Below are 18,051 nucleotides of genomic sequence, written 5' to 3' on the forward strand. Positions count from 1 at the left end.
TTATTGTCTCCGGTGCCTTTGACATCTGATGGTGAACATGAGTAGCCAGCACAGAGATATGGCGTGGCCCACAGTGCCCCCAAAGTACTCACTATCTGGTGGCCCTTTAGTTTGCTGGGTCTCATATGAACCCATCTAATCCCGCGTAGGGCAGGCTGTTAACTGCCAACATCTTCACTGCACATGTGGGGAAGTGAGGTTAAGAAACTGCTGGAAGCCGGGTCCCCGGGTGGCTCCGTCGGTTAAGCATTCGACTTTTGATCTCGGCTCATGCCATGATCTCACGGTTCGTGGGATCAAGCCCCGCGTCAGGCTCTGCGCTGTTTGCACGGAGCCTGCTTAGGATTCTCTCTCTCCCTCTTTCTCTCTGCCTCTCCCCATGTCTCCCTCTCTCTCTCTTCTCTCTCTCTCTCTCTCTCTCTCACTCTCAAAATAAATAAACATTTAAGAAAAAAATTGCTTGCAGTCACACCCAGCTTGTAGGTGGTAGAGTGGGGGTTTGGTTCCCAGAGCTGGGGCTTTTAATGTTTCCACCATAGGGCAGGTTATTGGTCTTTGAAGGTGAGGGACATGGGGGAGGGAGAGGTGAAGGCAGGAGGTCAGGAGTGGGAACCACTTCCATTGGACCTCAGAGTTTTGTTTTGACCTTTCTCTCATAATGGGCTCTTCACCGCCCACCACCCCCCACCCCGCCTTCCCAGTCTCCTAGTGTCACCTGCTAAACACAGGACCAAACATACAGAGGTATTCAATATGCCCCTAAAAATGCAGTCACTTTAGAGCAGAGAGATAATATGACAAGACAAGACTAGATATGGCTACGTGCTTTCTACTAAACACAGACCTCATAAATGTCGGAATGAATGAATGGATCTGGTCAATAGGTCTTGGATTCTTCAGAGTTTAGACTCTGGAGGTAGGGCAGGACCCCTGGGAAAATCAGGAAAGCCATGGACATTCTCACGGGAAGGAGACCTTCCTGGGCCGTTGTTACGCTCCCCAGGTGGCACCAGGTTCTTGGGCTACAGTGTCAAACGCTTCTTCTGTTAAAATCCCCCCCACGGGAAAACTGCTGTCTTTTCCATGGCTCCACTTTGGTTGATTCTGAATGTTTGCTTTCTTGCAACGGTTTTGCTGAGATATCGTTCACGTAGCATACAATTTAGATATCATACAATCTTGGAATATTTTCACCGCCTCAGAGAGAAGATGTGTCCCCATTTCGCTCTCACCTCCCTACCCGCCTTCCCCTGCACCCCCAAGTCCTGAGCAACCTAGTATTTCTGTTGCTATGGATTTGCCTATTCTGGACGTGTCACACAAATGGAATCATACAATATGTGGTCTTCTGTGACTGGCTTCTCTCACTTAGTGTGATGTTTTCAAGGTTCATCCACTTTCAGCATGTGTCTGTACTTCATTCTCTTCTGTGCCTTAGTGACATTCCATTGTATGCATGAACAGCATTTCATTTGTTCTGGCATCAGTGGATAGATATTGGGTTGTTTCCGGTTTGGGACCATTACGAATGATGACTGCTTCTCTGAAGGTTCATGTGCAGGGTCTTGAGTGGATGTGTGTTTGCATTTCCTTGTGTCTATATTCCCAGGAGTGGAATTGCTGGGTCATGTGGTAACTCTGTATGTAACCTTTCGAGGAACTTCCAGACTGTTCTCCAAAGGGCCTACGCTGGTTTTCATTCCTGCTAGGAACTGGGCATTCTTGCTCATCATTGATGCCTGTCTTCACAGGATTCCACTTTCTGTAACTTTGAGAACAAGAAATTAATGAATAGTGCTAGAAATTAGTACAGTGGTTTCCTCTGGGAGGAGGGCAGAGACAATTAGAAAAGGCACAGAGAGGGGCGCCAGGGTGGCTCAGTCGGTAAAGCATCCCAACTCTTGATCTCGGCTCAGGTCATGATCTTAAGGCTCATGAGATCGAGCCCTGCGTTGGGCTGTGCACTGGCAGTGTGGAGTCTGCTTGGGATTCTCTCTCTCACCCTCTCGTTCTGCTCCTCACCATTCTCTCTCTCTCTCTCAAATAAATAAATAAACATTAAAAGAAAAAAAAAAGAAAAGGCACAGGAAAACTTTTGGGTGAGGGAAATGTTTTATGTTTTGGAGGTTTAGTGTTTTTGGTATATGCATTTGTCAGAATTCATCAGAGTGTTCATTAAAGACATTTCACTGTGTGCTGATTAAGCTTGAATTAAAAAACAAACAAACATACAAATGAAAAAAGCCTCAGTGGAGGGGGGAGAAAGGAAAGAATATAAGTTATCTCTGGACATGACTTATCTTACCCACCTTCCCCTGGACAGAGGGCCTGTGCCTGGCAGGCAAGGCCAAATGTGAAAGGCTTTTAATTGATGTGATTAACTATGTCTCAATAGGGAGCCTCGTTAACACCAAAAGGGAGGAAAGGAGGTTATTTTTCACTCTCCTAACTAGGGGAAGGCTGGAAGGGAGTCCTGGGGGGCACTTGGAGGGCTGGTCCCTGCAGTGGGGGAGGGGCGGGGGAAGGGTCATTTTATCAGTCGCTGCAAAACCTAGCCTCCATTTGCGCCTATGGAGAGGAGGAAACCCACCTGAAATTTTGGTGGGGGTGGATGTTTTTCAAGTCCGCATCATTCATGAAAACACAGTGCCGGTATAGATAGAACCCTCTATAACCCTTCCTTAAATGCACTAGTGACTGTTGAACAGACCCTTACAGGAAACAAACAAACAAACAAAAAGAAGCAAATGGTTTCATCTTCCCCCTTAGACTCTGCAGAGAAATTTATGGATTGACATAAATTCACAGAAGATCAGGATCGGACAAACATCATTAATTACTCACATAAAACCAGCAGGGTAAAATTTTTTATAAAATTGCAAAAATTGTATCATTTTATTTGTAGGTTAGAAAAAATACGTATTTGGCTAGAAAAAGCCTAGGAATGTAACAGCCATTATTTTTGGAAGGATGTGATTATAATGTGATTTGCTTTTTTCTGTTGCTTATCTGTGATTTATTCTTCTCAATGACTGTTGATTGCTTGTGAGTTCAGTTGTTTGTTAAGAAGTTATTTCTTCTCTCTCACTGGTTGGAGAGGTCAGTTTCCATAGGCTCCCCTCTCTGGAAGAAACTCTCCCCTCCCTCCCCACCAAGCTTACAGCTTACGAACTTAAAGGCAGCACTGAGTAAGTATTGAACGTGATCTTCAGGTTAGCCAGGTGAGGGTTCGATCGTAGAGGGTCTTGGGCAGGTTCTTTCTGTGTCTTCGTTTTCTCATCAGAAGAATGGAGCTGATAATATGCTCCCTGATCGACTGATGGGAAACATACATGAGAAACCCCCAGCACAGGTCTTGGCCTTAAGTATCAGTTCTCTCCTTTTCCAGCCCCCTTTTAGCTTGGTACCTTCCTGGTACCTTGGAAACTAGCACTCAGCATTATGGTCCGGGTGACTCCTGATGGTTGGGCTGTATTTCTCGAATCACTGCAGAAGCTTAAATACACCTGCACACAGTGCGTGGTGCGTTTGTGTGTGTGCGCATGCACATCAGCAACACTTTTGTGTGTGTGGCGTGACATTAAACGAAACCTCCTTCCCTGCGGATGAGTGAGGACAGCTCGCTGCAGGAGCTAGGATCTGTCACAAACCAAAGGGAGAGCTAATTGCAGCAAACCTCCGGGTGACCGCACTACTTATGTTCCTTCCTGCAATACGATTCCTGGCAGTGGTGATAGGAGTCTTCAGGCAGTGTGTCCAGTATGTTGGAAATGTTCTCTTCCTGCAGATCAGGATGGAGAAGGCAGTCCCAGGTTGAGTGCGAGTATCGTTTTTCCAGGACTGGGGGAAGGGTTTGGCAGAGGGTGAGTTAGGGTTTTGCAAATTATGTCTATGCTGGTGGAGCACGCAGGGCACACGTGGGCAGAAGTGATTTGCTCTCATGCAAAACAGGAGCCACGTGCGGTCCTCTGTTCCCCCCACCCCACCACTTCTTTGGTCACCTTTGCAACCCTCCTTCTGGCTCCAGGATGCCTGCCCCAGCCCCTGTTCTCGGCTTCTTTTTCTGGCAGTGGTTTTCGAACTTCAGTTTGCAAATGACCACCTGGGAAACTTGCTAAAATGCAGATCTCTGGTCTTCCCCCACCAGGTTTTCTAACCCAGTGGCTCTGGGGTGGGGCCTGGGAAGTGGCATTTTCACCAAGCTTCTCAGATAGGCCCGTCTGACCAGAAAGGCACTATGTATTAGTTTCAAGGGGCGCCTGGGTGGCTCAGTCGGTTGGGGCGTCCGACTGTGGCAGGGTGGCCCTTAACTCTGGTGCTGTGTGGCCTGTTCTCCCGGCACACACACAGACTCAGCAGGCCACCTAACCCAGGAGACCGAGCGTCCTATTGAGAGGTAGATGGTGTTTGGGCTGAGGGGCCTGTGGCCTGTCCGTGCTCCAACATCCTTGGGGTAAGATGGCCATGTTACTATCATAACTGCATTTTTCGGCCACGGATTCGGTGCTAGAACCACCGCAAGGACTATGCATGCATTTTGTCCCTTAGTTGTCACGGCACTGCCGTGAGGTTGGGGGCACTGTTAGTATCATGATGGTTCAAGGATGAGGAAACTGAGGCACAGGAGCGTGGAGCCAGAATACACACCCAGGCAGCTCGCCTCTAGAACCCTAGCGCTTAGCCTTCGTGCCTTCGGGCCTCTGGAATAGCTACCTTCCTCTCCTGCCGCAAAGATGTCGTCGTGATGTTGGAGGACAGCATGTGCAGTGGAGTCAGGCCCACTCCTTCCTTGTCTGGGGCCCTCAACCCCCTTTGAGCCCTAAATTGCTCATTGGTAAAATGGGAATAAGGGTACCTACTACCCCACAGGGCTGATCAAAGGGCCAAAAGAAATGGTAATATTTTTAGGATGTTTGGCACTCAATAAATGTTCTTAAGTATTTTCCATTTTTTAAAAATGCTTATTCATTTTTAAGAGACAGAGACAGGCAGAGTGTGAGGGGCAGAGAGAGAAGGAGGCACAGAATCCGAGGCAGGCTCCAGGCTCTGAGCCGTCAGCACAAAGCCTGATGGCGGGGCTCGAACCCACGAACTGCGAGATCGTGACCTGAGCCGAAGTCGGACGCTTAGCCGACCGAGCTCCCCAGGCACCCCAACTTCTGCTGTTTTCAGCCACTGAACTGTGAGGCAATGTTAGTGCAGCGTAATATTGCTGCTCCTGATTGATACAACCTGCAAGGCAGAGATGGAATCCCACCCTGCATCGATGGGTGGGGTCTTCCTGGAGCCCCAAGCGGCCACACACTCTGAGGTCCCATCTGGGCTCTTGAGGAAAGTGTGCTCTGATGGGTGGGTGATGTCTGCCGTGCTGGCAGGCGGGGCCTGGATGCTCTGGCACCGCGTGCCTCTCTGCTAACCGGGCTCTTTCCCAGGCCATCCTGAGGGCTGTCCCCCGACTCATCTCCTCATCAGCTTCTCCCAGCAGCTGTCCCGCTTCACGCCATCTTCACTTTCTCTTTCCCAGCGCGGGCTCTTCTCCCTGACTTCCGGCGTCTCACTCTTCAGGCCCCGACGCAGCCTCCCCGGATTTCCAGATGTTTTCTTTCTGTTCTAACCTCAAGGAGCTCCTCGTTGGCGCCTGAGCGTGCTGCCCACCTTCCCGGCTCCCGGCCTGGATCACAGGCCTCCTCTCCTGCCCACACCCTCCCCCCACCAGGCTCTGGTCATCAGGCTCTCAGAGGACTTCCTTCGCAGCCCACAGCGACCTGCCCCCCGATCGCAGACTACTCAGTGCTCGCATGCGATCAATCTTTGACTGTCTTGTTTTGTTATCTTTGACTTCATTCCTCATGGTATCTAACATTCCTCATGTTAGAGTCTCAACTCCCTAAGTCAGTCCTCCCGTCAAGGAATGGCCTTGGTGTTGCAATTCCTCACCTCAGTGACTAGGTGATCACAGGCATTTGAGAAATAAGTTATCAAAGAATCGGTTGGATCGGCGGTGCGGGGCTAGGGAGTGGAAGGGGAAAACCCAAGCGCAGTCACTTAGGCCCTCTGTCTCGCTTTTACGGGCCTGCAGCCTGCCTCTCCCCCTCCCAGGCTGGACTTTCCGTTCACGGCTAGCACCGTCTGGGTGTATGTCCGCATTATACTTTGAGTCCAAGCGTAGCTACTGAAGCAGTCCGTTGCTCAGGCCATTGCTGGGCTCATCTCTGGAATGAGAGAATCCAGGAGGTCTGGGCAGGATGAGCCCATCCGCTTTAGGAGGTGTGCTTCCCGGGTGAAATCAGGTTTCGGCTCATCTGGAAGAACCGCACCAGGCATTAGCCAGAGCAGAGGGGTGCTCTCTGGAGGCCCCAGCCCGCATAAAGCCCGGGGTGCTGGAGACTTTTCCAGGGGTGACCAATAGCACCACAGAGTAGGAGTTTTTAATGGCACGTTTTCGTGCAAACATTCCCATTTGTTATTCCTCTGTTTTCCCTTCTTTCCTGGAGGCCTTAGGCTGACCTCCCACCCGCAACTCTCCCACTGTCCCTTTGCCCACTCCTCAGGCTGGCCTGTGTGAAGGAGACCGCGTTATGTGCAGAAAACCTCTTTCTAAAGTTGTGAGCGCTCGTGGACAGAGATGGAAGGTTAGAGCATCAGTGGCCTCGGGGAAAAGTCCACCTTCCCCGAGACTCAGAGTGTGACTGTGGCCTCCCGCTCCCTGCAGGTTGCCAGACATGAGAGTAATGGGTTTGGGCATTTGTTCTGAGAATTTGTGGGCGGCCCGGCACATGCGTCCATTGCATGTGGCCGCATAGATTGGTCTTTTGGAAAAACGATTTGTCACGAGCTACCAAAGCATCGCTTTGACCCGCGTCCCTATTTGGGGAATGTGTTTCAAAGACATGCTCCAGGAGGGAGGGTGCTGGTTTGCAGGAAGGCGTGTTTCAAAGCCAGGGCACTTGTAGGAGCAAAATTGGGAGCAAGATGGCACCCGTTGCCACCCAGTACGTGGTACTTCAGCGCCACTGAATCTTTCCTAGGCATCTGAGGGATGGAGAAGAGGTGTTAGAGAGCAGTGGCAATCCGTGGTGTGACAGTCACATACAGCGCTGCGTCCTTCCTGGATGACGGAAAGTTATAGAAAGAAAGTAGCACTTTGTCGGAAAAAATGAAGATTTGCCTACTTGGTGGCAGAGCAGGGGAGTTATGACAGTTTCTTCTTCTCGTCTCTTCTCTTTCTGGTAACCTGCCTTAGCCAGTTAAAAATTGATCTGTGGCACAAAAGAAAAGAAAAAAGAAATCTACAAGTGGATTTGTAGGGCCCCAGGTGCCCAAGATGGGGGCACGTAAAGGCAGCCTGAAGTGCCCTCTCTCTCAGGATGGTGCCCAGGACATCATAGGCACCTTGCGGCGAGGGGCGGGGGCTGCTTTTAGGTCTCATGCCCCCGGGTGCTGCACCCAGTGAGGGTGGGGTGTGCTGCCGAGCCCCCGGCACAGCGCCTGGTACGAGCCCGAGCTCCCGGAAGGACGTGCTCCCTGCCTCCCAAATGTGCCAAACAGTGTCGTCGTTGTGCTTTTTGTCCTGCCCGTGTCACATCTCATTTAAACCCCATCATAACGGTACCGGATGGGTAATGTAGTAATCCCCATTTTACAGACAAGAAAGCTGAGTCCTTAGTTGCCATCCTGTTGCTGCATTCCAGATTCAGGCTCTGCACCCACTTCTCCGTAGGGCAGTTCTTCACATCTGCTTTCGCAGTGGGGAAACTGAGGCTGTAAGTTACCTGCCGAGGGGCCCACAGCCAGTAGGAATCAGTCACGGGAATGACTCCGAATCCAGTGGCATATTTTTCTCTTGAATTGTTATGGAAGCTTCCTCCATTCAAGGCACATTACCTCTGGCCTCTGAAAGACCCCTCTCCTCCTTGTTGCGTTCTTTCCCGCTGTGTTCCCTTCACTCCTCATAGGCACCCACTCCAGTATTTGCCGTGTGCCGCACGTGTGGACTTACTGTAGGGCTGTGATTGGGTGCCTTTTAACTTAGACGCATGGGGTTCTCTTACGGATCTCCTTCTTGTCTTTTTTTCACTCAATACTCTCTTTTTGAGATCCAGTCTTGGTGCACGGTTTACACTTAGCTCATAAGAGGGCTGCGTCTGCCCTTCCGTCGCTGCAGATCCTGCCCTGTTCACTTCTCTTGTCCCTGCAGATGGACACTAGGGCAGCCCAGCCAAGTCTGCAATGACACCTCGCACCTGTGCCCATGGGGAGTGTGGGAGAGTTTCTTTGGTACAGACCCAGGGCTGGGATGGATGAGTCATCGGGCATACTCATATTTAATTTCACAAGTACTGCCAGATTGTTTTCCAGAATGACTGTACCAGTTTACACATCCACCAGTGCAATGCTCAGGGGGTTCTGTCTCCCCATGGCCTCCCAGCACCTGGTGTTGTCAGATGCATCCATAAGCATGCGTCCGACCGCCCCAGCGTGTCAGGACACTGGATTAGCATCTCTTGAGATGCTCTTTTCTGCCGCAGACTTCACCTTAGCACACCAGAATTTCCAGCAGGAAGAATGCCCAATCGGAAAAGGAAGTCCTTTCCGCAACTCTCTTATCTTCTATCAGGGAGCAGAATTTCCCCGGAAGTCCCCAGGAGACTTCCCCTGGTTGGCCAGATGGGGCCAGGGGTCCTCCCTACACCAGTCCCTGACAGAGACAGTAGGGTTGCCGTGGCCACCACGTGCCTCTTCCAAGTACCCGAACAGAACCGGGAAGAGCTGAATAAGGAGGAAGAGAGTGGTGGCTGGCTGCTTATTCAGCCACCGGTTGGCTCTTCGTCCACACCAGATCTTTAATTTTGCCCATTTTTTGACTCGTGCTGCCTCTTCTAGGGAAAGAATCCTTCCCCCTGACTCTGTGCAATTAGCCGACTTCAGAGAATTTCTAAAGCAGTGAGTCAACCAGCACGAGGCCATCGCCTTGGGGATTCGGTCCGTCCAACTCATTCCAGAGTCTGCCATCGTTCTTGCCAGGCGGACGTCAGACCTGTGCCCATCCTAGCTGCCCCGAGTTGGGTTCCTGTTGTGGGCGCCCCGTGTGAGAGGCCAATATGGAGATTCCAGGGCAGAGCACCAAAATCGCCTGCCCAGAGTGCCAGCCGAAGGCAGGTGCGAAAGAACACCTGTCAGGGACTAGTGCCACCATAGGCAGCAGCTTCTCATTAGACACGTTCATACTGTAGTAACCCTGGCGTGTCTGCCTAACCAAAGAAATTAATTTCTAAATGGTACCTAATAGTTACAATTTATTGAGTGCTTGCTCTGTGTCGGATGGCCCGGTAAGCATTTTATTCCTTTGATCTCACATAGCCCTCCTGCCGGCCCTGTGGGAGCATTTCTGTTATGGTTAAAGCCCAGGCTCCAGCCTGGAGACCACCTGTAGAATCCCAGTGCTGCCATCGCTTAGCTGTGTGGCCTTGAGCAAGTTACTTCACCTTTCTGTGCCTCAGCTTTCTCATGTGTACACAGGGCATAATAACAGTATGCTAAGGAGTTAAGAAATACAAAGCGCTTACTTAGAATAACACTGGCTTAAGAGTACACACACAGTTCCCATTTGATAAATATTATTAGCTGTGGCTGTTGCCGTTTCTAAAAATGAAGAGACCAGAGGCTCAGAGAGGTCAGCTTCCCAAATGTCAGATGGCTATGAGTAGCAAAGATACAATTTGACCTAAGAGATTCTGACTCCAACGCTGGCCTTCTATCCATCCAACTATACATCATCAGTCGTAGCTCCATAGCCTGAGGGAACACTGCCATTACTCTCCTTATCAGTAGAATAAATTTTCAGCTGAGGACCCAGTGATATTTTTTGTAAAGAAACAGACTGAAAAAAAAACAAAAGAGGAAGGAGGGAGGGAGGGAGGGAGGGAGGGAGGGAGGGAGGGAGGAAGGAAGGAAAAGAAAAGAAACCAACCGTAAAGATAGAGTGTAAGGCCTCCAGCAGGTGGTAGATGTGGGGGTCATTGCTGGAAGGTGGCTGGGGAGACTGGGACATTTAGCTCCTGGTTCTACCATGAAACCTTACCGGGCCTCGGTCTGCCCCCGTTAAATCAGGTTTCTATTATATTTCCTCCCCGCAAGGATTTAGGAAGTGCTTTATAAACTGAGCATAGTCAGTGCTGCGCATTCCAGAATGCAAGCCTGTTTCGTCTCTTCCCTGGGTTCCCACATACACACACACACCCAAAGTATAAGCATTGTGTCCCCCAATTCCATTTAGTCACGGGAAGTCTCTGGAAACCCGGGCTTTAGAACCTTCTGGAAGAGATTCTCCCTTGCCTAACTAAGCCAAATGGACTGGAGTCCGGAGCCACTGGGATTTTGAGAGGCTGGGTTAGCTCTAGTGTCTGTTGGTTTGGGAGCAAATAAACAAGGTCGCTCTCTGCCGCCCCGGGACACGTCCTTGCCGGATTTCTCCATGTGAGCATTTTCAGACATAAGTGTGGTGGGTGTGAGGTCTGAACAAAGGATCATAAGCTCAGCAGTGTGGTTTTAGGTAAAAAACATGGTTTCATGGCCAGAATATCCTCTAGGAGGACTTTTAAACGTCACTCTGCATAACAACAGACTCAACTATCTTTTAACTTTATTTTTACTTTTTTAATTTCAATGTCCCTCCCTCTTTTTCCCTCCTTCCTTTTCTTCTTCCTCCTCTCCCTCCCTCAATGTCCAGCTCCTCAGCCTACAGGTTTCCCTTCCGGGAGGGAGTCAATATCAAAAGTGTCTCGTCTGCGATGCTAGAGATGGTCTGTGCATAGACAGCAAAACCCCTGTGTGTGTCTAACATTTCTTTTCCTACTGTATCAGGTGGTTGTGTCTTCTAGCACAAAAGCACCTTGATTTAGGCCAGAATCAGGGAAGAGAAGATGGTCTGTCGTCCAACCCATTTCTTCTGAGTTTCTCGGCCGCCGTTCTCATTTGCCACTTACTGTTAGTTGCTGACGTTGTCCTCTCTGCACTCAGGGCCTTTTCTGGACACATTTGATGATAGGGGGACATCTGTGGTGACATGGCTGTGGACCCCAGGGTGGTCTGGCCCTGTTGGTGGAGAATCCTTCAGTTTCAGGGGGCTCCCAGCTCTGCCTTGATTCCCCTGTCTGCAAGCAGGAAGCAGGAAGACTGGACAGCAATCTGGGATGGTCTTCAGAAATGTGCCCACCAGAGGTGGCCCTCTGGGGACTCTGCTTCTCTCCCAAGGGCAGCTGTTACATCATGTTCTGTTGACTGGGGCACCTGGTGCAGAATGGCCAAAGCCATTGTCTCTCAAATTGGAGCCCCACGCAAATCTCCAGGAACCCTTGTTAAATGCAGATTCTCTTTCAAGTTAATCTGTGTGGGGCGGAGCTCTACTGCACTAATGGTGAGCTCCCAAGTGCTGCTGGTACCGCTGACCCACACACATATGCCATAGTTTTATTTATCTTTGAGAGAGAAAGCACGAGCGGGGAGGGGCAGAGAGAAGGGGACAGAGGGTCCGAAATGGGCTTTGTGCTGACAGCAGTGAGCCCGATGCAGGGCTCGAATTCGCAAACTGTGAGATCATGACCTGAGTCGAAGTCAAACGCTCAACTGACTGAGCCACCCAGGTGTCCGTGTGTGTATGTATATATATACATTATATTATATAATATATGTATAACATATATAATATATAATATAATATGTATGATATATATAATATATAATATAATATATATAGTATATATAATATATAATATATATAGTATATATAATATATAATATATATAGTATATATAATATATATATATATTATATACATATGATTTTTTTTTTTTAGGTGAGAGAACTGCTACTCGGGGATGTTAAGTAACCCAGCAGAGGTCACACAGCTAAGTGACACAGAGGAGTGTCCCAAGTGGTGAAGACCATTTTCCATCACTGCTGTCTTCCACGAGCCTGTGTCTGGAATGGGACCTGTCTTTGTGCTCATGAACAGGTTGGATGGTAAGGATCCTCTTCTCTTCTCTCCCTGTCTTTATCTCTAGCATTTTTAACCATGGCTTCTTCTCTTAGGAAGACCAGAAAACACTTGACAGAGGGGAGAGGCCCAGCAGTAACACTGACCCAGAGAGAATTGAATCCCTGTGCCCAGTGACTAGAGGACACATTGAAGTGGACAGAGGAGCCTAGCACATTGCCACGTTTCCCCCATGTAGGAGAACACCCACCCCCTCCCACCCCTCACCCATAACACGTGATAAGTGAGCAGGATTTGGTCACTGCTGAGCTGTCTTCATTTAACGTGGCTTTGACAGAATAGTTGGTCCTGAAATTTTATTTTCCATTAAACTTCTTGTTGAACCGCCTTCGTTTTGAAAGGATTCCATTAGAATGGATAATTATGTAGTAGTTGCTACAAGGAGATACATGCTCTCAGTTTCCGCTCTTAAGTGATTCAAATCAAATGCTTTTCCTTTTCCTCCCCAGAGTTGGGTGTGACCATCTTCCTCATACGATAGGCTTTTCGTGAGTTATTTTTGGAAATCCAAATCAAAACAGCAATTTTGGCGGAGGCCATTTCTAGCCTAGCAGAGTAAGCCATATGTACCGATAAAAACAGCCAAAGAGTCGGTGCCTTTAAAAAGCACCGAAACCATCTCCCTCTGTGGGGGTGAAATTTTGGGAACCACAGACTATCTTTTGTGCTGTCACATATTCCGTTGTGAACTCTAACTAAAGTCAAAAACGATTGAAATTCCTTTGAAATTGCCAGAGTTTTGCCCATTTGGAAACCATTGTCATCATCACTGTGTTCAAGATGGCAGGCCTTGACAGAATTTTGCCGAGGACTCTGTTTCAGCCTCTGAATCTCCCCTGGAACACAGAAATCCCTGTACTGTTTCCTTCCGTCCCCACAGCACATGTCACCTGCCTCATGACATGAACCAAGCAATCTTTCCTCTCACCCGGGAGTGGCAGGTGCTCAAGTAGCAGGTCGGGTATGTAGGTACATGAATAAAGCCCTATTTTTCTCTTTTTGTAAAAAATCAGTCATTATTACACAAACAGTAAATGAATGTTATCACCTTGAAAAAAAAAAAGCTTTTCAAATAAAACTAAAGTTCTTTTTAATCACTGGGTCCCTATCCTTGTTTCTTTATCAACTCCACTTGGGTTATTTCTTTGGGGCACATGCTTGTAGACATTTCTAATGTATTTATGTGTATGTGCACACACATAACTGTTTTTGTAGCCCTTGATAAACCAGTCACTTGCCTTTTCCCACTCATCAATATACCCAAGAGTGCTATCCCTGGCAGCTGCCTTATTCTTTGTAACTGCCACCCAGTTTTATTACATCGTATGGATATACCTTTTATTTGCATCAAATAAATAAATTCTTTTTTTTCCTTTTTTAAATGTTTTATTTATTTTTGACAGAGAGAGAAAGAGAGAGAGAGAGAGAGGGGGGGGGGGAGGGGCAGAGAGAGAGGGAGACACAGAATCCGAAGCAGGCTCCAGGCTCTGAGCTGTCAGCACAGAGCCTGACGCGGGGCTCAAACTCACAAACCGCGAGATCATGACCTGAACCAAAGTCAGATGCCTAACCGACTGAGCCACCCAGGCACCCCAAATAAATAAATTCGTCATCTGCTTTCATGAGCGCTACAGTTTGGGATCCCTTATGTACATGTTGAAAAACTAACCGTGCCCACTGCTATATCTTTTGGTAGCTACAACACATTTCATGAAAATCAGCCAGCTGCCTTGCAGATTATGCCAGACCAGTAGACGGAATCATGTGAAATGCTAAGGATTGCCAGACGGACCTGAATTCCTTTGTCTGCAGAAGCTAGGGAAGTACACGGGGCATGGGGAGTTGCACAGGTCTCTGTAGCGAGTGATGTGAGATACAGTGTTGGCTGTGATGGTGGCCCACTGAATTTCCTTGGGCAGGTCATTGCCTCTCCTTGGACCTGTTTTTTCTCATCTGCACAATGGGCTCAGTGAGCCTTTCTCAGCTATTAGACTGTGATTTATAGGGCTTACACACACACTGCCCCAGGATTCCTATGTAGAACATATTAGCTTACTCTTCACTGTGTGTCAAGATGGGGAAGAGGCAATTTTAAAATACACTGGAGGGGCTCCTGGGTGGCTCAGTCAGTTAAGCATCCAGCTTCGGCTCAGGTCATGATCTCACGGTTTGTGAGTTTGAGCCCCGTGTCGGGCTCAGAGCCTGGAGCCTGCTTTGGACTCTGTGTCTCCCTGTCTCTCTGCCCCTCTCCTGCTCATGCTCTGTCTCTCTCTGTGCCTCATAAATAAATAAACATTAAAAAAATTTTTTTAATACTTTAACGTTTGAAGTTTCAAGTGATTAAATATACTTTGTTGTATTTTAATTGAAATAGATTTACAGAATTTTAAATAGAGATTTAGCCCAGAGCTTTTAGCTGAGTAGAAGTCACAAAGTCCATAGTGTCCTGCCTTTGCATCTTACTCTTCTTGCCTGTTACTTTATGATCCAATTAAAATGGATACTCTTGTCCCCTTTGCTTTGTGTGATCTTTTGGTTCTAAGCGAGGCAGCGTGGGGTTGGGGAAGGAGACTGTGGGCCCCTGAGCTGTCCCTCCAGGCTTGTCTAGTTCTTAGACAAGTCACTAACCTTCTCTGGGTTTCCATCTGTTAATACTATGACTTCAAATTAGCCGAATAGCCACCAAAAAAGAAAGTTAAAAACCACACTCGCTCGTGTTTCTCTGGCGTTTCTGAGCTGCGTCACCTGCACCTAGTTCATCTTGTGAACTGACCAAAAAGACCACCAAAACCCCTCAGATCACCTTTTCACATGAGACTTGTGCAGCCGCCCTCGCTCCCGGTAAAGACCCTCAGTGGGTTCCAAGGGAGGCCCAGAGAAGGTTCTGTGCGGTCATGATTCAGAGGTAGAGTTTCCCGCCTGGGCCCTGAAGCTTGCGTTGACGTGTACCCCTGCTTCGAGACGCAGGACACGAGGGTCTGACTCACACACAGGTGGGTTTCCCTGGTGGTCCCAGCCAGGCCTTCCCACACGGGGTGACGGTTCTGGCCCCTTGTTTTGGCATTACACACGGGCCTGGAGGCAGTGTGATAGTGCAGGGGAAAGGTCGTGGTAAGAGGGTGTAAAACCGTGTGGGTGCTGTGGCCCCGCAAGGTCTCTGTGGGGGTCAGCTTTCCTGCTGTTTTCCACCCTCTGTGAGCTGCTGTTTCTGATTGTCCCTTGTGTGCAGGCTGGTACCCGTCTGGGGGACTCTTCCCCCGAGAGCTTCTTGGGCAGAGAACTTGAGCAGCCTCCCCTTCCTACCCTGCTCCGTCTTTTTTTTAATTTTTTTTAATGTTTATTTATTTTTGAGTGAGAGAGTGAGAGCAAGAGAGAGAACATGAGCGGGGGAGGGGCCGAGAGAGAGGGAGACGCAGCATCCAAAGCAGGCTCCAGACTCTGAACTGTCAGCACAGAGCCCGAGGCGGGGTTTGAACCCACGAGCCCGCAAGATCATGACCCGAGCCGAAGTCGGACGCTTAGCCGACGGGGCCACCCAGCCGCCGAGCCCTGCCCCATCTAAGAGACGTAATGAGACCCCGTAGGAGGTGCTCAAGCCCTCCCTTCCCTTTTCCCTGGAAAACAATTTTATAGGCTCTGAATCTGTAGCAGTTGCCAAAAGCCTACCATAAATGTAGTTCACATCAACCAAAATGAAACAAAAAGGCAGCGCGGTGAATGGAGAGACAACCATCAGCGTGATACTTATCTGAAACCAGAGGGTAAGGGAACTGAGGGCCCCATCCATTTACCAGCCCTCACTCCCTGCAAAGTTGTCCGCCCATCCCACCCCCACCTCCATTTCAATACAATACTTGCAAATCCGCTTTGCATTGTTACAGATACCTGCAGAGCAAGTCACATTGTCTCTTGTCTGTTTGATCCACTGCCAAGTGATCAATAGAGTTTTAATTCACAGCCTGGAAATTTTAAGAATGACTCAACCTGACCTATGATTCACAGATACTTGATCTGAAATGCTTGATGTTGTGGGGCTGGGGTGGGAGGTACAATCAGAAGTAAATTTCCTGACCCTAAAAAGTCAGCTTAAGTGGGGGGTGCCTGGGTGGCTCAGACGGTTGAACATCCGACTCTTGATCTTGGCTCAGGTCATGATCTCACAGTTCGTGGGTTCGAGCCCCATGTCGGGCGATGCGCTGGCAGAGTGGAGCCTGTTTGGGATTCTTTCTCTCCTCCCTCCCTCTCTCTCTCTCTGCCCTTCCCCTCCTCTCACTCACTCACTCACTCACTCTCTCTCCCTCAAAATAAATAAACATTAAAAATAAAAGTCAGTGTAAGTGAAGAAGCATGGGGAGGTAGTTATCTTGCAGGTTGTAGGGCTGGTTCCTGCCCTCCGGAGAGGCAGTGTGTTGAGACAGCTTAGGGGAACCACATGCTGAGTCCCAGTTTATGCTGGTTTTTATACAGTTAGTGGGCTTTTCCACCATTTAAACGTATTTAGTGTGGAAATATGGGATTCTGGGGAGACTGGACCAGAAGTTCTTAAGTAAAGGTCCGAGGTTTGATTTTATTTAGAAGTGCCTCCTCCCGACCCCGTGCCTGGCTTCTAGTAAACAGTTAGTAAATAAAGGCTTGCTGTGTGGGTGAGTGAGTGAGTAAGATTCTTAACCTTCTCTCTTGGTCTCTGAATTTCTGCTTCCCATATATCTTTGTATGCTCGGCATCTGAATTTCTGTTTCCCACATATCTTTGTGTGCTCGGCATCCCAGGGTGACTATACTGTCTCTAAATAGTATCTTTTTGACTAAGCCCCAGCTTCAGATGGCAAGTGCTTTGGATAAATGTCTGCAACCCCAGCTGTGTAGCAATGTGACTTTCAGTGAGTTACCCAAATGACTTACAATTTATCCAAGTAGTAAGAACACCGACCAGCTCTTGTCATTTCTCCCCTTGCTAAACGATTCATAGACCTTTAAATATATTTAAATAAATGTACATATGTAAAATATTAGAAGAAATTGGAAAAAGAAGGAAAAAAGCTATCCATAATCTCATGGCCCCAGATAGCGTGAGAACAATTGCATTATCAAGGTGCTGGAAACCATTTGTGTTGTTTTATACAAAGTTTTTCCCATGGTTATCTTAGGAAGCTCTTACTTTTTTCCCCATGGGCATTTTTCTGCAAGCATTGTCTGTGTTACTTCCGAACACTTTCAACTACCGTTTTTTTAATTTGCTTTTATCCATGTGGGTGCCGGGGAGCAACTTCAGGCTGCTTACTCTCTTCTCTTCTGTAAATGAAGTTTTCCTTCTAGTATGTCCTGTATCTCAAGAGAATCTCAGAAGTGGAATCCTTGGATCAAAAGATATGAAAGTTGTTAAACTTTATCTATCTGCCTAGCAATATAGATACAGATATTTAAATTAATAGACTTACTGGAGCGCCTGGGTGGCTCAGTTCGTTGAGCATCGGACTTCAGCTCAGGTCCTGAATTCACTGTTCTTGCGTTCGGGCCCCGCATCGGGCTCTGTGCTGACAGCTCGGGGCCTGGAGCCTGCTTCGGATTCTGTGTCTCCCTCTCTCTCTCTGCCTCTCCGCCACTCACGCTCTGTCTCTCTCTGCTTCTCAAAAATAAAGAAAACTAATAAAAAATTCATTCATTCATTTATTCATTAATAAACTTACTAAGTTTTATTTATTTGAGTAATCCCTATACTAAGTAATCCCTTAGGCTCGAACTCACCACCCTAAGACCAAGAGTTGTGTGCTCTTCTGACTGAGACAGCCAGGTGCCCCAATAGACTTTATTATTTTTTTTTTATATTTTTTAAACGTTTATTATTATTTTTTTATTTTTGTGAGAGAGAGAGAGAGAGAATGAGCACAAGCAGGGGAGGGAAAGAGAGAGAAAGACACAGAATCCGAAGCAGGCTCCAGGCTCTAAGCTGTTCGCGCAGAGCCCGACCCAGGGCTTGAACCCATGAACTATGATGTC

General features: G+C 48.3%; 1 long non-coding RNA gene across 1 annotated transcript in view; it reads left to right on the plus strand.

Annotated features, from left to right (window-relative positions):
• Positions 1–18,051, plus strand: part of LOC124507806 (uncharacterized) — a 277,191-nt gene that overhangs the window by 225,240 nt on the left and 33,900 nt on the right. Inside the window, exon 7 of the long non-coding RNA XR_006961129.1 lies at positions 11,855–12,021. This is a non-coding gene — a long non-coding RNA (uncharacterized LOC124507806). The remainder of the gene's footprint in view (positions 1–11,854; positions 12,022–18,051) is intronic.

This window comes from Lynx rufus, unplaced genomic scaffold, assembly GCF_022079265.1.
Source record: "Lynx rufus isolate CCGP_SWC_20201006 ecotype Redwood Valley unplaced genomic scaffold, mLynRuf1.p SCAF_12, whole genome shotgun sequence".
In the NCBI taxonomy this organism is placed as follows: domain Eukaryota; kingdom Metazoa; phylum Chordata; class Mammalia; order Carnivora; family Felidae; genus Lynx; species Lynx rufus.